The sequence below is a fragment of the Eubalaena glacialis genome, chromosome 6, assembly GCF_028564815.1.
Source record: "Eubalaena glacialis isolate mEubGla1 chromosome 6, mEubGla1.1.hap2.+ XY, whole genome shotgun sequence".
Taxonomy (NCBI): domain Eukaryota; kingdom Metazoa; phylum Chordata; class Mammalia; order Artiodactyla; family Balaenidae; genus Eubalaena; species Eubalaena glacialis.
Genome location: NC_083721.1, coordinates 94197439 through 94222457, shown reverse-complemented (window position 1 = coordinate 94222457; position 25019 = coordinate 94197439). Strand labels below are relative to the sequence as shown.

Here is a 25019-nt window from a genome sequence, read left to right as displayed (position 1 = left end):
TTCTCACATGGACTCCAAATTAAAGTCTATTACAAATTAGCCTAAGGCCTAGATCCTCTCTCTTAAATATTACTCTCTGAGTGTGATCCAACCTACCTATACAATTCTCATAAAGAAAGGATCAGAAGAAATTTTTAAGTTCCTAAAAGGAGAGGATTTTGGTAGCAATACAGTTGGAAGAATGGGAGATTTGTGTCTAAGTAACCTCTGAAAGCTACATTTGTAGATCAAGGCTGCAGTTTAAGACTACTTACTTATTTGGAGAAGTTTTGATTGCTGCTGAGAGGCTAATTGACGTAATAAAATGGCTACTCCTTGGTGCTGCCTCTGGGTATAGAGAATCCAGGCTGTTTGTGGCCCTGTGATTGCAAACATGTGAAGTCATGATATGCATATAGCATGATTAAGTTGTTGTGAAATTGAGTTCAAATGCATGCTTATGTTTTGTTTGCATATATGTGGCATCTTCTGTGTGCTTGATACCATCATATAGAGGTGAACAGAATACCTGGGTATCACTCAGGTGTACTCAGAGGTTCTGGTACATGGATTAAACCCCTCTGGCTGCATCCCCTATTTTGACACCTAATTGGATCTGTGGTCATCTTTTCCCGGTCATACTCTTAGACATGCTTTCTTTACTTTTTTTACCCTTTTTTTTATTCATCTACATTCTTTCTGTTTGAGTTCTTTTTCTAGGAAACCAGAAATGCTATGACAGAGAAAGAAAAACCTTAGGTAGACTATATTTTATTTTATGCCTAATTTACTCTAGTTAATCAAAGACTGGAAAGTGAAGGTGAAAATATAAGGTGGAGAACCCTATGATTGAATTAAATATACAGCTTGTCTTCAAAACTGTTTCACTTGTCCTTTTTCTTTTTTAACTTAAGCATATTTTTGCTATAATTTAGAAAGCAAACTTGGAATAAAGTCACAGGAAAAAATATGATGATTTATGGCCTGCGAGATTTACAAAGTCATTTTTTTGTATGATCACGTAGTTTAGTCAAAAGGCTATTGAACAGGCCCTGAATGGATCAATTTGTCTTTCCTAGCCCTCAGTTTCCTCATCTGTAAAATGAGATTTTCCTAGCTGAATGGTCTCTAAGGATCCCTTCTAATTGTAATATTATACATTTTACATTGGGTTACATGACTTGAGAATTTGGCATGTTAGTGACAAATTCAATTAATGTAGACAAATAATTTGATGTCAGTAAATCAAAGCATAACTAATGATTTCATTAACTAGAAAGACCTTTCATCCAAAATAAACGCTCAACTTTCTACTTTGAAACAACACCAGTGATCCTTATTCCACATGTAAGACATCATTTCCTAACTAGTACTTCTACTCTGAAAATTAACTGTGAAGGTAACGTGTTTATTCAAAACGTTTCTCTTCTGGCAGAAGGTGATTATAACCCATTAAACATTGCTGTCACTGGGCCGTGATGACCAATACATATTAACTAAAAACAGAATGAAGTGTTCCTCTATCACCTGGTTTTCTGAGAATAACTCCCTTTGTAACAGGGTAGAATTTTTATATTACAATAAAATCTTCATTAAGTTATCTGGACAGTGGGAATGTTCCACTGGTAAATTTTGTCTACCTTTTGTTTATTCATGCTCAGTTGAAGATAACAGTGCCCAAAGTAGGTAAACTTAATGAAGTTTGTCTCCAGTCTTCTGCCCTGTGCTTTTCCTCTGCTCTGGTCAGAAATTTGTCCAACTGGAACTGTGGAGACCTAGACTGAGTTGATTCTGTCATCCCATCAGAGGCTTCTTCCAGAATGCGGATACTGCCCTGCCCTGATTTATGCTACACCAAAGCAATCTTTCTTACGCCCTGCCCTTCTTCTCTTTCCACCCCTTGTAACCCTGCTCATTATTTTGGACTTTCTGCTGAAGCCTATTTCATGTTGTCCAGTCTTTGTGACTTTATTTTGCTCCATATTTAATGAAATTTTACTATCACAACAACACTTTTCTCATGTCTTATACCATAACCTTATGCTTCCTGTATTTGTTTTAAACTTGGGTAATGAAGTTTCTGGTAACAGTGTGTCACTGAATTGCATCACCTCTGCAAATTGGAGGTTACTGAACTAAGATAGAAAGCTCATTTCCTTGGCATAGTCAGGGTATTATATTTTGTACTTAACAAAACTTAACAAAACATTAGCTTACAGACTGAATGGGATTTGCCAATTTTCTAAGAATTAGAATGCAGTACAGAACAAGTAGTTGTGGATCTGTACCAAAATAATTTTATATCTGTTGAGAATTCAGAATGCACTTCTGTGCCTCAGAGGAATCATTATGCACACTAATTATTGTTGTACACTGCAGAAATAGCAGTTAGTAGAAGTTTCTTTTGATAGAAAGGCAGATAAATCAAGTTCCCTGTAGTTAATTCTTTAGATGATACATAATCCCTTTATGCAAATGCAGGTGTCCTGCACTTTACATTGAGGTCTAAACTCCAACAGAGTTATCATGTGTGGGAGAAAATTCAAAGGCAAAAAAGGTCTTTGTAATGTACTTGACCCTGGGATCATTAGAACATTTCAGCACAACTCAACTGCCTGAAGAAAGAACAGTGCTGTAGAAGAACTTTAACTCTGGTGGATGGGGCAAAAATCACATTAAGCATAATAGCTCCAGAGAACGTGTTTCAAAAAACAATTGGAAGGCCAAGTGTTCAACCATGTGACAAATATGTCCCTTGAAACTGAATTCTGGTTACAAACTATAGAAGTATAGCTTTGAATTTTAAAATATGATTTTAGTATAACCAAAGTAGGGGAATATCTATAATTGGACTATACTAGTTATAATTATGTTTTGTGCAAAGACAGACCATTTGCTTTTTTGGAAAAAAACAACAACAACAACAACAACAAAACTGACATGATCCGATTTCAAATGGCTTAAATATTCTGCATTTCCATTCATTGCTTGCCACGGAGGATCATAGAAGCATATAATATGTTTGTCAATTATTTAATATGCATGATAAAGACATCATGGTCATAATGAAACCACACAACTCAGATTGGGACTTGAACCCACTGTCTTTTTTTTTTTTTTTTTTTTAACCTTATTCTTCTCCTGCTTTTCTCATCTTTATTTTTTATAAATTTATTTATTTATTTATTTTTGGCTGTGTTGGGTCTTCGTTTCTGTGCGAGGGCTTTCTCCAGTTGCGGCGAGTGGGGGCCACTCTTCATCGCGGTGCGCGGGCCTCTCACTGTCGCGGCCTCTCTTGTTGCGGAGCACAGGCTCCAGACGCGCAGGCTCAGTAGCTGTGGCTCACGGGCCTAGTCGCTCCGCGGCATGTGGGATCCTCCCAGACCAGGGCTCGAACCCGTGTCCCCTGCATTGGCAGGCAGATTCTTAACCACTGCGCCACCAGGGAAGCCCCCCCACTGTCTTTTAATTGAGATCACACACCTGGTCTCAGGACTTAGTGAAGCTCAGGTTCTTGATGTCTTATCGCAGAAAGAATTTAGTGAGAGACAAAGTGATAGGTAAGAAGTGGATTTATTTAGAAAGATACACATTCCACAGACAGAATGTGGGCCATCTCAGAAGGCGAGAGGCCCCAAAATATGGAGTGGGTAGTTTTTATGGGCTGGGTAATTTCATAAGCTAATGAGTGGGAGGATTATTCCAACTATTTCAGGGAAGGGGCGGGGATTTCCAGGAATTGGGCCACTGCCCCCTTTTTGGCCTTTTATGGTCAGCCTCAGACCATGGTGTCTGTCATGGTGCTGGTGGGTGTGTCATTTAGCATATGCTGATGTATTACAATGAGCATATAATGAGGCTCAAGGTCCACTGGAAGTCAAATCTTCTGCCATCTTGGACCTCCTAGTTGGTTCTAACCAGTTTATGTCATATCCTCACCTCAAGGGCTATGTTATTCTTTTAAAGGTTGTGCCCTGCCCCCTTCCCTCCTGTTCCAATAACTTGTGGATTTAATCTAACACTTATTTATCAATTTTCTAGTTCTTAACAAAGTAGCTTTAATTCAGTCCATCTTTATTTGCTGTATGTTTTTGTAAAAGGAAAAACATGTAAGCACAGCTATCACATCTTCCTAAATGCAGACGTGTTGCATTCATTTATCCAATTCATTCAAACAGGCCTTAACTAAGTTACCTCTGTGAGTGAGAGTCTGCTGTGCTAAGAATCAGACACTGATAAGACAGAGTCTTCCGCCAAGGCATCAAGAGTCTAAATAAACAAATCAATGATTTTGTTGTATACAGGAAGGAAAAGAATATCCTTAAAAGAGAACAACAGAAACAAAGTCATGGAAGTGTGAAAGTTTAAGAGAATTTGGGAATAAAACATAATAATTGTTAGTAAGCACTGTTCTAGGTACTATGCTAGGAACTTTATTATCTAATGTTATAATATAATAATCTATTTTATTCTCTAATATTATAATATTAGTGTTATCAATTATGAGTCCCATAACCATCCTTCAAGTTAAGTTTACTTTCCCAATTTTACAGATAAGAAGCTGAGGGTTAAATAACGAGCAAACTGTCACATCTAGTAAATCATGGAGCTGTGATTTAAATCTGGTTCTGACTCCATTTCCTGTGATTTTAAAACCCTGAGTCTTAGAGTGAGTGGTTTGTCACAGCTGGAGAAAAGAATTCTGGGAAAAGTGGCTGAAACACAGTCTCTTTACCAGGCAGGTGAAGATCTTATGGACCCTGTGCACTGCATTTGTATTTTTCTGGTCTTCAAAATTTCATTCATGAATGTGAGTTATTTCTAGGATTATGGTGATAACAAATATCCCTCCTGCCAGAGTTCTGAGTGGCAAATAACATATGTTTTCTGGTTTCTGAAAAATGCAGATTTGCATTCTTGACCTGACTTTTTTTAACTTGGAAAACTTACGTAGTTTTTACTGTGAAGACTGTTGACCTCTTGAGCTCTTTTCCTTCCTTCTCGCCCTCAGCCCTGTGTCAACCACTCACTCCCACAGACACACCCTGTATCTTCCGTCAGAAGCAGAAATTCCTCCATGAGCTTGCTTTCAAGTATTCCTCTCTCCAATCACCAACTACTCTTTTCCAAGCTTACCCTTGATGTCCCAAAAATCTTAAAATTCTTCAGTCCTACTCAGTAATGCAGCTGTTGATTCAACCAACTCTTCCTTGTTTCTCATCCCATTGACATCTTCTTCCTCAGGTTTAAGCAGCTCACAGACCATCTTTGTTATCTCTTACCTACAAGTATATTTAATTCCCTACCCCTCTCTTCCTAGACCCTGATTGCTTCTTCACTCATTCTGCTAAATATGACAGGAAAGGCCACAACCGTGTTGAGTGGCCGGTCACTCTAAATATACTGCCAGCTTCAAGTGGTTCTCAGGCTGCCTAGTAATTATATTATAGTTTCTTTGTTTATTTTCCTTCCTTCTGTCATTGACCTCTCCTTCCCTAAAATCTTCAATAGTTCCTCTCCAGTCTTCACTCTCAGCTGATTACCTTGACTCCTATTTCAGTGAAAAAAACAAAAGCAATGAGAAGCGAGTGTTCACTGCCTCCCCTTACCTTTCCTTTCCTACTACCTACCCCCATCTCCACCCAAGAAATACTCCAAGAAAGCTCAAACCCTTCACGTATACTAGACACCATCTCTTTTTGCCAACTCCTGGGAATTGTTACAAAAAGTTCCACCCAACCACCTTTTTAGCACCGTCTGTTTTTCTTTCTCTACTGGATCATTTCCATCAGCATGTAAATATGATACAGGGCTCAATCTTTGAACTCTTTTTCAAAGCTATACTTACTAAGACTCCTGGTTTTAAATACTATCTATGAATTTATAATGGTCTAATTTAAATTTCTGTTCCAGGCCTTTCCTTCAATTTAGATTTGAATATTTCACTGCCTATTCTTCATCTCTACTTGGAATTCCAATAGTCATCTCCAACATAACATGTCCAAATGGTTTTTCCTTCCACACTGGCTTCATGGTCTTCCTTAGCTTAGTTAAAAGCAACTCCAAACTTCCAGTGGCTCAGGTCAAAAATCTTGAAGTCATCCTTGACTTTCATCTTCCTCTCACACCCCATATCTAATATACCAGCAAATTATGTTGGCTACACCTTCAAAATACATCTGGAATCTAATCTCTGCTTACTCATCCACTCTGGACCAAAACACCATCATCTCTCACCTGCATTATAGTTTCTCTCCTTCTATCCTTGCCCCTATAGGCCTATTCTCCATAGCCACAGTGATTATGTTCAAAGAGAAGTTATATAATATTATTCCTTGCCTCAAAACACTTTAGTGCTTCCTCTTCCATCCAGAGCAAAGACCAAAGTCCACACAGTGACCTACAAGGTCTTACAAAGTCTAGCTCCTGTTACTTCTTTGAGTGTCTACTTTCTCTCTATTCTCGCACCGTGTTCAGCTACACTAACCTCCTTGCTCTTCCTCAAAGCAGGATGCTCTAGCCTCAGGACATTTACTTGATGTTCTGTCTGCAAAGAATACTTTCCCTCCAATACCTACATGGTGTGGTCTCTCAATGTTTTTGTCTTCACTAAAATGTCATAATATCATAGGCTTTTTCTAGCTATGCTATATGAAATTGCAATGCGCCTTTCTCCTAGCATGCCCTATTTTTTCCTTCTGCCATACTTTTTTTTCCCCCAGAGGACTTTTCACCATCTAAAATACTATATAATTTACTTATTTATATAGTTTATTATTAGTGTCCCTATTAATGATTTTATTTGTGTAAGAATTTTTGAACATTTGTGAACTGATGTATTCCCTATGCTTAGTACAGGGCTTAGTATATAGGGGGCTTGCCAGAAATATAGATGAATGAATAAATAAATCTATAGGAAAATGGATAATAGTTCTGTCACAACTCAAACCTAGGTAGGAAAACAAAATTCAAATATGTTGTCCAACTCTTAGCCCAAGATGGTACCAAACTTGTTTAAACATTTAAGAGTTGATGAGAAAATTTTCTTTACAAAAGAATTTTGTTTATAAATTGTATTTACAAGATGATATAACTAAGAAAATTCAACATTTTTGCAATACCCAATGAAGTCATTGATTCAGGTAAAATCGTTAATAGATCAAACCATCAGATGAAAGGTTAATGGGGAATCAGATGTCATCATCTTGACCCACTGTTTAATCTTATAAACACTAAGAGTAGGACAAACGAACATCATGTGACATATTCATCCTGATATTTTGGGAAATAAAATATACAGAATCATTTACAAAATAGTCATGCAAAAAAAAATAAGTTGTACCTGAATGTAATGAAGTCTTCAGAATTAACTGATAAGTTTACAAGTATTATAGATGATTTGGGGTCACTTTAAATGACATCATGATAAAACATGTACATTTAGAATATAGGACATTCTAACAAAAATTCTGACTCAGTTTTTCAATGAAGCTAATGATAGAAAAAAAGTAAGTGAGAGAAGATAGTTATATTAACATAAATTTATGATATATAACAACCAATGGGAACGTGCAGTCATTGTTTATATCCAGATTCAAACAAAGCAACAGAAAAATGGTGTTTTGGAGACAATCAGTGAAATTTGAAAATGGCCTGGTTGTTAAATTATACCAAGGAATTATTGTTAATTTTATTAGGTGTGGAATGGTCAAATGTTTCTGTAAATAGAAACACATATATTTCAAAATTACACGCTGAAGTGTATGTGTTTTTTTTTTTTAGCATCTTTATTGGAGTATAATTGCTTTACAATGGTGTGTTAGTTTCTGCTTTGTAACAAAGTGGATCAGCTGTACATATACATATATCCCCATATCTCTTCCCTCTTGTGTATCCCTCCCACCCTCCCTATCCCACTCCTCTAGGTGGTCACAAAGCACCAAGCTGATCTCCCTGTGCTATGCGGCTGCTTCCCACTAGCTATCTATTTTACATTTGGTAGTGTATATATGTCCATGCCACTCTCTCACTTCGTCTCAACTTCCCCTTCCCCTTCCCCGTGTCCTCAAGTCTATTCTCTATATCTGCGTCTTTATTACTGTTCTGCCCCTAAGTTCTTCAGAACTTTTTTTTTTTTTTTTAGATTCCATATATATGTGTTAGCATATGGTATTTGTTTTTCTCTTTCTGAATCACTTCACTCTGTATGACAGACTGTAGGTCCATCCACCTCACTACAAATAACTCAATTTTGTTTCTTTTTCTGGCTGAGTAATATTCCATTGCATATATGTGCCACATCTTCTTTATCCATTCATCTGTCTATGGACACTTCGGTTGCTTCCATGTCCTGGCTGTTGTAAATAGAGCTTCAGTGAACAATGTGGTACATGACTCTTTTTGAATTGTGGTTTTCTTGGGGTATTTGCCCAGTAGTGGGATTGCTAGGTCGCATGGTAGTTCTATTTTTAGTTTTTTAAGGAACCTCCACACTGTTCTCCATAGTGGCTGTATCAATTACATTCCCACCAACAGTGCAAGAGGGTTCCCTTTTCTTCACACCCTCTCCAGCATTTATTGTTTATAGATTTTTTGATGATGGCCATTCTGACTGGTGTGACATGATACCTCATTGTAGTTTTAATTTGCATTTCTCTAATGATTAGTGATGTTGAGCATCCTTTCATGTGTTTGTTGGCAATCTGTATATCTTCTTTGGAGAAATGTCTGTTTAGGTCTTCTGCCCATTTTTGGACTGGGTTGTTTGTTTTTCTGCTATTGAGCTGCATGTGCTGCTTGTAAATTTTGAAGATTATTCCTTTGTCTGTTGTTTCACTTGCAAATATTTTCTCCCATTCTGAGGGTTGTCTTTTCGTCTTGTTTATGTTTTCCTTTGCTGTGCAGAAGCTTTCAAGTTTCATTATGTCCCATTTGTTTATTTTTGTTTTTATTTCCATTTTTCTAGGAAGTGGGTCAAAAAGGATCTTGCTGTGATTTATGTCATAAAGTGTTCTGCCTATGTTTTCCTCTAAGAGGTTTATAGTGTCTGGCCTTAAATTTAGGTCTTTAATCCATTTTGAGTCTATTTTTGTGTATGGTGTTAGGGAATGTTCTAAATTCATTCTTTTACATGTAGCTGTCCCGTTTTCCCAGCACCACTTAGTGAAGAGATTGTCTTTTCTCCATTGTATATTCTTGCCTCCTTTATCAAAGATAAGGTGACCATATATCAGTGTCTTATAATTTTCTGCACACAGGCCTTTTGTCTCCTTAGGTAGGTTTATTCCTAGGTATTTTATTCTTTTTGTTGCAGTGGTAAATGGGAGTATTTCCTTAATTTCTCTTTCAGATTTTTCATCAATAGTGTATAGGAATGCAAGAGATTTCTGTGCATTAATTTTGTATCCTGCTACTTTACCAAATTCATTGATTAGCTCTAGTAGTTTTCTGGTAGCATCTTTAGGATTCTCTATGTATAGTATCATTTCACCTGCAAACAGTGGCAGCTTTACTTCTTCTTTTCCAATTTGGATTCCTTTTACTTCTTTTTCTTCTCTGATTGCTGTGGCTAAAAATTCCAAAACTATGTTGAATAATAGTGGTGAGAGTGGACAACCATGTCTTGTTCCTGATCTTAGAGGAAATGGTTTCAGTTTTTCACCATTGAGAACGATGTTGGCTGTGGGTTTGTCATATATGGCTTTTATTATGTTGAGGTAAGTTCCCTCTATGCCTACTTTCTGGAGGTTTTTATCATAAATGGGTGTTGATTTTGTTGAAAACTTTTTCTGCATCTATTGAGATGATCATATGGTTTTTCTCCTTCAAGTTGTTAATATGGTTTATCACATTGATTGATATGCGTATATTGAAGAATCCTTGCATTCCTGGGATAAACCCCACTTGATCATGGTGTATGATCTTTTTCATGTGCTGATGGATTCTGTTTGCTCGTATTTTGTTGAGGATTTTTGCATCTATGTCCGTCAGTGACATTGGCCTGTAGTTTTCTTTTTTTTTTGACATCTTTGTCTGGTTTTGGTATCAGGGTGATGGTGGCTTTGAAGAATGAGTTTGGGAGTGTTCCTCCCTTGCTATATTTTAGAAGAGTTTGAGAAGGATAGGTGTTAGCTCTTCTCTAAGAGTTTGATAGAATTCGCCTGTGAAGCCATCTGGTCCTGGGCTTTTGTTTGTTGGAAGATTTTTAATCACAGTCTCAATTTCAGTGCTTTTGATGGTCTGTTAACATTTTCTATTTCTTCCTGGTTCAGTCTCAGAAGGTTGTGCTTTTCTAAGAATTTGTCCATTTCTTCCACGTTGTCCATTTTATTGGCATAATGGCTTGTAATAATCGCTCATGATCCTTTGTATTTCTGCAGTGTCAGTTGTTACTTCCCCTTTTTCATTTCTAATTCTATTGATTTGAGTCTTCTCCCTTTTTTTCTTGATGAGTCTAGCTAATGGTTTATCAATTTTGTTTATCTTCTCACAGAACCAGCTTTTAGTTTTATTGACCTTTGCTATAATTTCATTCATTTCTTTTTCGTTTATTTCTGATCTGATCTTTATGATTTCTTTCCTTCTGCTAACTTTGGGGGGTTTTTTGTTCTTCTTTCTCTAATTGCTTTAGGTGTAAGGTTAGGTTGTTTATTTGAGATGTATCTTGTTTCTTGAGGTAGGATTGTATTGCTATAAACTTCCCTCTTAGAACTGCTTTTGCTGCATCCCATAGGTTTTGGGTCATTATGTTTTCCTTGTCATTTGTTTCTAGGTATTTTTTGATTTCCTCTTTGATTTCTTCAGTGATCTCTTGGTTATTTAGTAGTGTATTGTTTAGCCTCCATGTGTTTGTATTTTTTACAGATTTTTTCCCCTGTAATTGATATCTAGTCTCATAGTGTGTGGTCAGAAAAGATACTTGATACGATTTCAATTTTCTTAAATTTACCAAGACTTGATTTGTGACCCAAGATATTATCTATCCTGGAGAATGTTCCATGAGCATCTGAGAAGAAAGTGTATTCTGTTTTTTTTGGATGGAATGTCCCATAAATGTCAATTAAGTCCTTCTTGTTTAATGTATCATTTAAAGCTTGTGTTTCCTTATTTATTTTCATTTTGGGTGATCTGTCCTTTGGTGAAAGTGGTGTGTTAAAGTCCCCTACTATGATTGTGTTACTGCAGATTTCCCCTTTTATGGCTGTTAACATTTGCCTTATGTATTGAGGTGCTCCTATGTTGGGTGCATAAATATTTACAATTGTTATATCTTCTTCTTGGATTGATCCCTGGATCATTATATAGTGTCCTTCTCTGTCTCTTGTAATTGTCTTTATTTTAAAGTCTATTTTGTCTGATATGAGAATTGCTACACAGCTTTTTTTTGATTTCCATTTGCATGGAATATCTTTTTCCATCCCCTCACTTTAAGGCTGTATGTGTCCCTAGGTCTGTAGTGGGTTTCTTGTAGACAGCATATATATGGGTCTTGTTTTTGTATCCATTCAGCCAGTCTATGTCTTTTGGTTGGAGCATTTAATCCATTTACATTTAAGGTAATTATTGATATGTATGTTCCTATTACCGTTTTCTTAATTGTTTTAGGTTTGTTATTGTAGGTCTTTGCCTTCTCTTGTGTTTCCTGCCTAGAGTAGTTCCTTTAGCATTTGTTGTAAAGCTGGTTTGGTGGTGCTGAATTCTCTTAGCTTTTGCCTGTCTGTAAAGGTTATAATTTCTCTGTCGAATCTGAATAAGACCCTTGCTGGGTAGAGTAATCTTGGTTGTAGGTTTTTCCCTTTCATCACTTTAAATACGTCCTGCCACTCCCTTCTGGCTTTAAGAGTTTCTGCTGAAAGATCAGCTGTTAACCTTATGGGGATTTCCTTGCATATTATTTGATGTTTTTCCCTTGCTGCTCTTAATATTTTTTCTTTGTATTTAATTTTTGATAATTTGATTAATATGTGTCTTGGCTTGTTTCTCTTTGGATTTATCCTGTATGGGACTCTCTGTGCTTCCTGGACTTGATTGACTATTTCCTTTCCCATATTAGGGAAGTTTTCAACTATAATCTCTTCAAATATTTTCTCAGTCTCTTTCTTTTTCTCTTCTTCTTCTGGGACCCCTAAAATTCGAATGTTGGTGCATTTATTCTTCTCCCAGAGGTCTCTGAGACTGTCCTCAGTTCTTTTCATTCTTTTTTCTTTATTCTGCTCTGCAGTAGTTATTTCCACTATTTTATCTTCCAGGTCACTTATCCGTTCTTCTCCCTCAGTTTTTCTGCTATTGATTCCTTCTAGAGAATTTTTAATTTCATTTATTGTCTTGTTCATCATTGTTGTTTGCACTTTAGTTCTTCTAGGTCCTTGTTAAATGTTTCTTGTATTTTCTCCATTCTATTTCCAAGATTTTGGATCATCTTTACTATCATTACTCTGAATTCTTTCTCAGGTAAACTGCCTATTTCCTCTTCATTTGTTTGGTCTGGTGGGTTTTTACCTTGCTCCTTCAACTGCTGTGTGTTTCTCTGTCTTCTCATTTTGCTTAACTTACTATGTTTGGGGTCTCCTTTTCACAGGCTGCTGGTTCATAGTTCCCATTGTTTTTGGTGTCTGCCCCCAGTGGCTAAGGTTGGTTCAGTGAGTTTTGTAGGCTTCCTTGTGCAGGGGACTCGTGCCTGTGTTCTGGTGGATGAGGCTGGATCTTGTCTTTCTGGTGGGCAGGACTGCATCTGGTGGTGTGTTTTGTGGTGTCTGTGACCTTATTATGATTTTAGGCAGCCTCTCTACTAACGGGTGGGATTGTGTTCCTGTTTTGCTAGTTGTTTGGCATAGGCTGTCCAGCACTGTAGCTTGCTGCTCGTTGAGTGGAGCTGGGTCTCAGCCTTGAGATGGAGATATCTGGGAGAGCCTTCGCCGTTTGATATTACATGGAGCTGAGAGGTCTCTGGTGGACCAATGTCCTGAACTCGGCTCTCCTATCTCACAGGCACAGGCCTGACACTCGGCCAGAGCACCAAGACCCTGTCAGCCACACGGCTTTTGGGAAGTCTGAGGTCTCCGCCAGCATTAAGTAGGTGTTCTGTAGGAGTTGTTCCACATGTAGATGTATTTCTGATGTATTTGTGGGGAGGAAGTTTATCTCCATGTCTTATTCCTCCGCCATCTTGAAAGTCTCCGCATGCTGAATTTTATAGGTTTGAAATGATATGATTTCTGAAAATTGCTTTAAGGTACTTTGTAACAAAAGAAGTAGGACATAGAATATAAAAATCTTTATCAAACTTGGATGATGGGTGCCGTGGACTGAATTATGTCTGTCTCAAATTCACCTATTGAAGCTCTAAACCCAATGTGACTTTGGAGATAGGACTTACAGGAGATAATTAAGATCAAATGAGGTCATGAGGGTGGGATTCTAATCTAATAGTACTGGTAGCCTTATAAGGAGAGGAAGAGTGAGGGCTCTGTTTTTCTCCCAATGCAGTCACATACTGAGGAAGAGTCATGTGAGGCCACAGCAAGAAGGTAGCCTTCTGCAAGCCAGGAAGAGATTTCTCACTTAAAACTGAATTAGCTGGCACCTTGATCTTAGATTTCCCAGCCTCCAGAGCTGTGATAAATCAATTTTTGTTTTTTAAGCTACCCCGTCTATGGAATTTTGTCTTGTCATCCCAAGCAGACTAAGACAATGGAGAGGGGGGAATTGATTATATTAGGCTCTCTAATTTTATGTATTTAGAAAACAAAAAATTCTTCTGCTGACAGTTTCTGACCCATGTCAGTAGAAATAAAATGTTATTTAAAATTAAAATTCTCATTTTGCTACTCTGTCCACTAACCTCAATCCATTTGATCTTGTAGGTTTCCTGCTAATATGTCATTAGCAGCCTGCAGCCTACAGGAGACGATCCAAACTGCTTAGCCAGCCAGTCTTTCCCATAATTAAGCTCTAAGTGAATATTTCCAGAAATGTGTCCCTCTGCTCTCTGGAACACATCTTTATACTTTAACAAAAGAAACTAACTTTACATTACCAAAAATGCCCTCTCTCCATTTATATTTGTAATGATTCTTCAAGTTCAGCTCAATTTTTACATTAAAATAAAAAAGATAACTAAACAGTTACTATATCCAATTATATGCAACCAAATAAATGAAGGCTGCATAAGTTCCGACAGCAGCCCTTGATTTTTCCTTCCTAGGGAACTGGTAATAACCTTCAATCAGTGTGGCTGTGAAATTACTTCTGATAGAACTGTACATCCTCTCCTATGACTCTCACTCTGGGAGCCTCATTGGTGCAGGCATGTCTCCTAGTTTCAATACCTTTATTGATGAGTTCATAGTTTTGCACTTATATACTTGCAGGATGTTCAGCCCATATTATTGTGTTGCTTTTCTTTTACCTTACACATTTTCTTTCCCATCACCTTCTTTTTTCATACCCCCCGACCCCCAGGATGTTGATTTTAACTTGCTACTTCCATATTCTTTTAATTCATGTAATTATATACACACACACATACAAAAGTTTCAAGTCTTTGGTTTACAAAATGGGAATATTTCATCTATACTTCTCTGCATCTTGCTCTTTCTTACTTAACAGCTCATTACAGAAATCCCACCTCATCAGATGATGAAGGTTTGACTCATTCTTCAAAATAACTTCATAATATTCTCAGCAGAGATAAACCACAGTTTACTCAACCATTTCCCTATTGATAAGCATTCACTTGTCCTCTTCTAGTTTTGCCACTAACACCTTGTGGGAGTGGAATCACTAGTATGTGGGTTTTAATTTGAACACATGTTTTCAAATTGCTTTCTGAAAAGTTTGTGAGAGTTAACATTTCTTTAAGCAATGTATGAGAGTCCCCTAGTACATGGGGGCATATTAGGCATTATTACGCTTTTGGTCATATGTCATCCACTGGGGAAAATAGCCGTATCTCAGGATTACTTTCATTTGCATTTCTCTCACTCTCCATGGTGGTTCATCATACTTCCATCTATCTTTGGCCATTTTGATTTGCTCTGTAAATTATCTATTCTTATCTTTGGCCCGTTTTTCTGAGATATCAGTCTTTTTGTTATCTGTTTTTAAATAACTTAGAATATTAAACATAATAACCCTTTTAAATTATCTACATTACAAGTATTTGTTTTCTCTAATCTATCATTTATTAACTGCTTAAAATTTACTTTGTTCATAGATGAATTTTGAATGTTTATGTAGTAAATATGTTTATCTTTTGTTTCATACCTTCTAGGCTTTTTGTCTTGTTTTTAACAAACTCTCAAACATCTAGGTTGTATTATATAATCTCTAAATTGTCTTCTAAGATTTTTATTGTTTTATAATTACATCTTTAATCAACAGGAATTGGGTGAGACAGGGATCCAATGTATTTTCTTCTAATGGATAGTCAGTTATAACATCCATTTACTAAATTAGACCATCCTTTTCAAATGAATTGAAAAACCTCCTTAGTGATCCATTATATTCCACAATATACTGTGATCTATTTCTGAGCCATGTGTGCCTCTCTGCCAGTGGCTTTAAAATTTTACATTCATATAAAATCTTCTCTCTTACTAGTTGGAAGTTCTGTCTTCTTGCTTTGGGGTCCCATAGTACTTTATTTTTACTTCTCTTAAGGCAATTACCACTTCCTACCTCAAATTATAGTTGCTTATACACGTCTCCTGTATTTCGCTATAAAACTCTTTAAGGGAAAAATGCCCATCTAATTTATCTTTGCACTTTCCACAGTTTCTTGAGCAATTTAGAAACTTTGGACATAGTTATTGAATGAACACACTAATGATTAAACACAAATTATGAAAACCATAAGAGTTTCATACAGTTTTAGAAACCCAAAATGATGGTGATTCTAATCAAGATGACGCAGGATTTGTTCTTGTTTTACCTCAGAAGTTCTTGCTACAGTGAATGGATTTGAACCAAGAAATTTTATTTATGTAATCTCTTAATGTTTTACTCATTGGTGCATAAACCCAGACTACCCCTTCTTGCATAGTTCATTCTACTATATGAACATTTAGTAAGTGGTTCAGTTTAAGTTAGTTTTATACTTAGTACCTTTTCCCACTTATTAAAGTCATGAATGACACAAATGAGTTCATATGTCTACAAGATCCAGAAAACTTTGATAATATTAAACCAAACCAGAGAAAAGCATTTATTATTAAAGGTGGATTATTCACATATTTTTCTTAATCACAGCTTTTGAAATGCTAATTTTGCTGTAATACAATAACAAACAACAATCACAGCAACTAAAATTTCTAATTCATTAATATGTTGGCATTACATAAATCTTGATATTCAAGTCAGCAAAAAAGAGGGATTAACAAATGTTCACCTGGAGCTACCTAAAATCTTGCAGCTTTAACTCTGGGCCTATAACAATTTGCAGAGGAACTGTTTGTGGTAGCCTCTGGGTAAAATAAGATAGGAAATTTTGCTTCATTTCCAACCATTCTGTGAAGTACACTGAGAAAAGCTGAAAGCTGACTCAATTTTGCCCTTTTTGACATAATGTTTTCTTTCTTTATATTCAGCATATATATATAAGGCAGTGTGCAAAAATTTTAATACTCAAATGAGCATGTAATGATAATACTGAGATGCAGTCCTTGTGTTAAAAAAACACACTAATTTGCTTGTTCTGGTAGGGTGCTCAAAGCCCACTGGAGGATCTGTTATTATCTCTTCTATTGAAAAGAGAGAAGCTGTCTCCTCGGAGGTTGGCAGGGATTCCAAACAAGGAGAAAAGGTTGATCAGATAAGCTGCACTTAGTGACCCTGACAGATAGGCAGGGAGTGATGGGTAAGATGTTAGGGAGCCAGTGTGAACAATTAAGTGTGAATCAAAAGTGCAGTTGCACTGGGGCAAAAGCTAAGGGGTCCTGATGAGGCAGACTGATGGGCAAGATTTATGGAACATTGCCATTTTTAAATATGGTTATTCAGCTCATTTTGGACAGCTCTGTCTGAGATTTTTTATTAAATAGATCATCATATTTCTGAGATCAGGAGCCCTCCATTAATGTTTCAATAGACTTCATCTTCCTTAATGACCTTCATTTCCTACAGAAATATTTCTTCTAGCCTGGTAACTCCAAAATTAGCAAAATGAGCAAACAAGGCCTTGTCCATTGTTGTATGAATTGAGTCGATGCTCTTTTTGTCCTTGTTACTTGTATTTTCTCTGATTTAAGCTTCTCATTTGAGATAACATAGACTTTTTACTGGGAACAAATCAATGTCAGAAGGCCAACCTAATAACAATGAGCCAAGAGCCATCAGTTTAATATCAAAGTCTTTGATTAAATCCTTGGAATGGGCCAGTGGGAACATCTAGTTCTCAGAGTTCAAAGCAAAGAAATAATCCCAGAAAGCAGTTGAAGGGTTAGAGAAAGTCAGAGGGACAAGAATCTTATGGCCTGCTAGTAATTTTAGTGCTAGTCAGTAATATTGAGACATTATTCTGATTTAATCCTGATTATTTTCTTTATTTCTCCAGGACAGGAAATAAGCCAAGGGTGGTTTGGGTGGTCCTGAGTTTAGAGGAAATGCAGAGAAGTGACTCCCTTGGAAAGAAGGGAAATAACAAAAGAACAGTGTTAAAGTAGACACCAGAGAATGATGTTCTCTGACAAGCAAACATGCTGGGTCTAACTTGCCTTCCCTGGTAATGAAGCACTTTTTGTTTTATCATAAAATGAAAAGCAGTTTACTGTAACAGTGGGCTGCTAAACGTGAGATCCATCATAAAAGTGATGATGTAAACAGATATTTGAACCATTTAAAAATATAATACATAAAAAGAAGTGAACAACAAAGCATTTGAGTGATTAAAATCTAAATGAGATTAAATATACCATGGTTACATAAAATATGCAAATGATCTGATCTTTTTCTTCATTTACTATGTCTTAACGGTGGGGGAAATAATGTACTTCCAATTGATACTAAAAAGAAACTGTTTTATTATGTTTACTACACAATGAGCCTGCCTAAGGCATTCTCTAGTTATGTTATACATTATTAACTGTTATAAACCATTACTCTGAATAGCACCCAAGAGGCCTGGAAGTTAATGTATCTCTTTAAGTGCTTAGCTCACTACAACAGGGTAACTTAGACATTGAAAAGTGACTGCTTGTTCATTGACTCTGATCCTGCCAAGATTAGGATAAAGTTTGGAGTGGAGTCAGAGCATGTCATAAAACATAAAAGGAAGAAGAGGGGAAAAATTCAATTCATTGAAACAGAAATTCTCAATGCTGATTTTATGATACTCTAGGGTATCCATTTCAATAACTGTCACAGAATTCTCCAAACGATCAAAGAATATGGCTTTGATATGCCCTTCTAACCACCACCCCCTCACATAGGTCCTTGACAGGCACGAGGCATGTCTGTAGCCTTTCCCCTGCTACCACTGCTGATAAGGACATGATTAGAGAAATGGACAGGGTTTGGAGAACTTACTTCCCTCTTTCTCTTCCTCCAATCTGTTAAACGTATTTGGTCAGAAAATTTTTCTATACTTCCTGTACTGCTAAGGACGGAGATAATTAACTGTTGATTATTTCATTAATGTTATCCCAGCACATGATATAAGGGAAGCCCCCCTCCATTTTTTGTTCCAATCTCTACTAGAAAGTATAAATACATATTCCCTTGCCTGATTGAATTTATTTCTTTATTCAGCAAACATTTATTCACATATCTACTATGTGCCAGGTAGTATGCAAGGGGTAGGAAAAAAATAAGATATATACATCCATGTCCTTTTGAATAAAGTTGGAAAACACTTAAGAGAAACTCATGGTTTTGGTTTGTTTTTATATTGCAAGTATAATTTTGGTTTGATAGGACATTTGTGATTTTTTTAGTTTACCTTTCTTTATATTTCATTCATTGTGAATTTTTCCTAGACCTGTAAAACATTTTTTTGATACCATGAATTCTCTCATTTAATTTGCATACATGGTATAGCTAACAGAACTTAATATTAGTTAACAGGTGATAGAACTGTCCCATGCCTTCAACTTTGTTCTTTCTGAGCTTCTTCCTGGTGGACTCTCCTCTATTATATGCCAGAGATACAAGAAAAAGGAGAGATATGCGGAAGAAAAAAACTGAAGCGGGAACACAAAAAATGGAAGGAAATAAGATGGAAAGGATAAAGGGATAGTATGTAACAGGAAGACAAGGAAATTCAGAAGTGGGGAAACAGAATCAGTAATGTTAAAGACAGAAGCAAACTCATACTCATTTATTGTTTCACACATCAAGCACAGTCCCTCACTGTTTCCTAAGAGGTAAATAATCATTTATTATCCAAACATTTACAAGCAGATCCTCACTGCGTCCAATAATCTAACAAATGTCTGAGAGATTGCATTTAAAAAATTACAAAACACTCTTCATCTATTGTTTTTAAACCTTCTTTTCATTGGGCATGTTCAGCTTTTGAAGTTGTCTGTGAGGTTTTTGTATTCTCACAGATGAGTTCCAAACAAACAGCACAAAACAAGCAAACAAACAACAACAACAAACCCTCTACAGTTCAGGATGGAGAAAAGTTTAACAGGAGCTCATGACAAAACACACCTTGGGATTGCAGTAGCGAGGGGTCTTAAAAATGTGTTAAAGTAGAATGTGGTCATCAGGAAAACCAATATGATCTTAAGTGACATAATAGAAGTATAATGTGCAAAAAGGAGGTGATAATTATACTGTATCTGATTAGACCGGCCTTAGGTTTTACATTCATCACGGAGGGCTGCAGACAGACTATACTCCTATACTCTGTTTAGAGGGTATGACCAGGAGAATGAGTAAACTGCCTCCTGTGGGCTTGGATTGTTGATTAAGCAAGATGAGAGCAGAACTAGGGGTACAGCAGCATGGCTGTCTCTACTTATCTGAAGGGCCACCATGTGGAACAGGTATGTTTGTTCCTATGGCCCCACAGGATTAGGAGTAAGAAGTATATTCCAGCTCACATTTTAAAGGGTATTCTCATCCTCACAGATGCCAGTAATAGATTGGGCTATGCCAAATTACTATTAGCCACAATTAGCATAATCTGGATACCTACCCGGTAAGAATATTGTTGAAAGATTCAGTCATCAGCTGGATAGCTAAATGAAAGGATTTCTATGTCTCCTTCTACTCTAAAACATAACTTTCTGAACATTAATAGAAAATAGAAATATAGAGTTCTCTAGTCTATCAAAAGATATATGTATTAATAAATATCTTAGTACAGTTTTCCTCAATAAATAATTTTTATTACCTTATGTCAATGAACCAGTCATTTATATTGGTTTTTATAACACTGCATGATACTGTATGATAATTTCTATCTTATTCATTAGAAAAAATATCCTTATGTCCATCATTAGGGCTTCAAGATGGATAAGTGAAGACATGTGCCAGAAATTACACATGTAGGTGCATATGTACACAAACATTTGTATGGAGGAGTTTGTCTATTTAGGGATAGAATTATTTCTGGCTCACAGAATTACTTCTGGTTTGTGAATATTAGAAAGAAAGAAAGAAAAAGAGACACGAAATCTGGGGCAGCAGAGAAAACTTTAATTTCGTGGAGAAAGATATACAGGAAAGTGAGTTTTCAGAATCTAAAACAGTATGAGGGGAAAGTTCCATTGGTTTAATAATAATAGGTAATTGACCAGATAGGCAAAAGCTGTTTCTACATTGTAGACTAAGCAGATTGAGAAAAATCAGTGATAATGTCCCTGGAGAGATGGTAAAATGATATGCAAAGAAACAGAGAGAAAATTTACCAGTATGAGCAGAAGGTGAAAAAGGATCTGGAATTTCTTGTTTCTTATTTTGAAATTGAAATCTTTCTCCTATAGCCTTCTCCTTTCTCTAGAACCCAAAAGAGTAAGCGAGCATCTAATTGGAATGGTATCCTGTTTTAGAGAATTTTACATGCTCTTTTCAAACCATACATTCCATTGGTCCAGTCTAAGTCTATAACTCTGTCCAGTTTCCTTTAATTATTGGGTTTTGGAATGACCACTGATGCCATGGAGAGTCCTACTCTTATATTATGCGGTTAGGATTCCAAGAAAAGTTGCTTTACACACTTTTACTATCTGCTTCAATGAGAAAAGAAAAAATTGATTTCCGTTTCTTTTCAGCACATTTTATTCCAACATATAATTATTTGGTCAAGATCCTTCCATCACCTTTGTGTTGCATCCATTATGTCCTTTGGAGGTAGGTCATACTCAGGGTTTTGGTGACATAGTAAAACTTGGTGGAGGAGAAAATCTATTTTCTAAGTCACTATATTCATGTTATTATATAGATGCATATATATATATACACACGCACAAACATAATTTCTTTATTATGTTTTGTCTTTTCTTCCTCTTTTCCTCATACTTTTTCTTATTCACCTTATTTTCCTTCCTCCTCTTCCTCCTACTTTTATTACTAGTAGCAATATTAGTAATAGTACTAGTAGCAGTAGCAACAGTAATATCTTCTACTTATTGAACAATGACCATATGTTTGGTGTGTGCTTGTCATCCTACATACATTATGTGTAGCACTAAAAATGTTAGTATTTCCCCACTTTATATGGGTAGAAACAGAGGGGGAAAAAATGTTAATTCACAAAGTTAGTAGAGCAGAATCCCTGCATTGAATTATTCTTAAAGTCAGGTAGTGCTGAAACTAAAATTTCACAATTTGTAAAGTTAAGAGAACTGGTCTCAATGGATGTTGAAAGAAGCAAAGGGAAACTTGTTTTACATACGCAAGTAATGATAAATATTTCCACTTGTATAATTTCGGGACAAGTTTATAAATGAAAGCAGGGTGTGGATGTGAGTTATTTCTGGCTGTCGTCTTATCATAGACAGTGCCATTTAAAAACTCCTGTGTTAATTGAAAATGATTATTACCAAAGTTTTATCTAGATAAATAATAATTTTGAAATTTTGATTAAAAGTTTCTGCTGCCTATCTCCCTAAAATTATCTCCTTCATTGATGCTCCATTCTCTAGATCAGTAATGATAAATAGTAATTACAGTTTATCTTGAGAGGGTACTTTAAAACTTCAACTATAAGTGGCTGTAAATATTTAATGTGTAATTATAATGTGGAAATAAATTAATAACCTGGAAAAACACAAGAAGGGGCTGGCATGTGTTCCTTTCATATTGAACATTTGTCTTCTAATAGACACTGAATCAGTAATATGAAATTGGTACTTAAAACAATAATGTAAGCCTAAAGGGATTTCTTACACTTGATGACCAAATTATATTTGGTTCATAATTGGTATTCAGCATATGTTGGTGAATAAATGAGGGATGGACAACATAGACTGAAGTTGGCTTGTACTTAGCATAAAAAATATTTTCTAATATGTAAGGAATGATGGCCAAAATCTTGGAGGGTCCAAAGGTATTTACAAGGGAACAGGCATTTTCACCTAAAAGATAGTAAAAATAATAATACTAGAGAATTATTCAGACAGTCTCAGATACTGACTTTTCAAGACCTCTCCATCAGAAATTTATTATTTGTTTTAAATTATCCAGCTAATTCATTAAATCATTCAACATATGAATACATTGTTTAGTAAATAAAAAGAGTGGACTCAGAGTAAACAATGGTGACCCATTCAATCTGGAGGAGTAAGGCACACATTAATTGATATTCTAATTGTATATGTTTTAAAGTTTCATATTTTTTTCAAATTAAATGATAGTTTCAAAATCTAGAAACTAGTCTGGACAAATCAAGTCATTTGTCAAAGTTCAGCGATTAAAAGAATCTTCATATTTGATACAATTGCATCCCTAATCATTTCACTTTCTGCTTTTGAATAATCATTTTTTGTAATTTAAATGGTAATTTTTAAGGTTCCTTTGAATGCTTAAAGATTAATTTTATTTAAATTTCTCTGTTCATCTCAGTATTACCTAAGCACAGTTATTCAGAAATAAGTTCCTGACATTGCCTTCTATTTTTTTTTCCTATCTGAAGTTCTGTCTCAAATTCATATGTATTAATTAAATACTTAGAAAATTTATCCACATTAGAAACTGGAAATTAGGTAACCAAAAACAATTTGACTTTCCAATACTTGAGTTTGGCCAAAAAAAAAAAAAGAGAGAGAGAGAGAGAGATTAGAGTTATTGTTCAGAGAACAGTACTTCACTGATTTTTTAGAAAATATCCAATTTCTGCTATGTGAGAGCTGAGATGTTCTTTGTGAAGCTCTTCTTATCTGATAAAGAATGAGTTTACTCATCAGTTGTCAATTACTCAAGATGATTCAACAGGAAGTGAGAGAAAAATTGCTGAGACAATGCATGCACTAAGCAGTTTATTAATGAATGAATAGCCCCCTCCCCCAATCCTAGTAGACAATCCTGTGCAGATTTGCTTCTTAGCATCTTGAGAAGATTTTCATCTCAAATGTACCTCTTTCAAAGATGCTCAAACTCTTGGAATGGTCACCATTCATCAGCTTACACTTTACATATTACATATGCCAAGTATTTCCTCAAGGTCACCTTTTAATTATCTCTCCCTAGGACCGTGTATTTTTAAAAGAAAATTATTTCCATCAAGCTACATTTATGTTTTAATTAATTTTCTTCCTTTTACCTATCAAATACATATAATAGCCAATCACAAATACTAAATTATTTTTTCAGTCAAAAGCAAAACAACAAAACTTAAATTTTAATTGACCTAGGTATATCTCCATTACTTTATTTGAGACTCTTCATGGCTCAAAAAGTCTGAATCAGGAAGCATAGTTTTGATTATTGTGATTAATAGTGATTTTTTTAGTATTAACAGTGATTTTTTTCCCCTTTGATCCATCTTCTTCACAACTGTCAGAATATCATATTTACCATGAAACTCCTCTGCCAAAATCTTTCAGTGATTATTTCTTCCAGGAGAAAAAACAAGCTAATTAGCATGGTTTACAAGAGCAGCCATAACCTGCCCCATTCCTCATCTTCCACCATTGCTTGAGTTACAGTACATGTTCAAGTGACTAAACCATTTGCCTTCTCAATCTGTACTTCACTTCCCAACATCCTCCCCAAGCATATGTACTAGTATCTTGTGTTCTCTGCCAGTCATGCTCCTTCTCAGCTCAGAAAAACCCAACTTTCCACTCAGAAAACTCTTTTGAACTTTTCAGCATGTGCTCCCTTGTCAACTCATGTGTGTGTCTGGAGTAAAACGTGCTATGCATGCAGCTGTCTGCCTTTCTAGGTGCTTAGCTCTTTGAGAGGTGGGTCTGTGTCTCAAGAATCACGTACCCAGTGCGTGGCACACACAATGGCAGGATTGGAGATAGGCTTTAAGCTGGTGAGAGAGACACTGAATGGAAAGATAGAAGAGTTTAAAGTTGAGTTCATCTATTTAACTTCCTTTAGTCATATGCCAGTGAATAAATGAACAGGAGCATCTTGTTATGATTTGAAATACCCAAAAGAAGATTTCAGAGTCAGTTGGCTTCTGATACACTCTTCCCTTACATCACCCACCCCATTGGAAAAAGGTGGCATTTCTCCTACAGGACAAGAGAAAAATATCCAGTATTTTTGTTGTTTATATTTTCTTCATGCAAGATCTCTACTTTTCAAAGCTCAAGGCAGTTAATGGAGGTCCCTAGTTTCTACTGTGTTCCAAAGATGCAGCAAAGATTGGAAGTTATGTTCTTTTCCTGGACTTCTGGAAAATGTCACACCCTAATAGAATTCTCAAGCTGGTAGGAATCTTAAGAGATCTAGAAAAATTCCTTATTTTGCAGGTGAGGAAACATTTGCTTATTTATCCATCATCCATTTCATAGCTGAAAATGCCAGGAAAGTGCCTGGTGCCGTGACAAAAATGAGTAAGCATGCTCTTATTCGGGGAGTTCACTGTCTAGTTAGAAATAATGCCATTTAATAAGATAATTACACAGATAAAACATTTA

The 25019-nt window shown here is 36.0% G+C and overlaps 1 protein-coding gene across 6 annotated transcripts in view; it reads left to right on the top strand.

The window, feature by feature from the left end:
• Positions 1-25019, top strand: part of NLGN1 (neuroligin 1) — a 696295-nt gene that overhangs the window by 143024 nt on the left and 528252 nt on the right. The gene's annotated exons all lie outside the window — the stretch shown is intronic.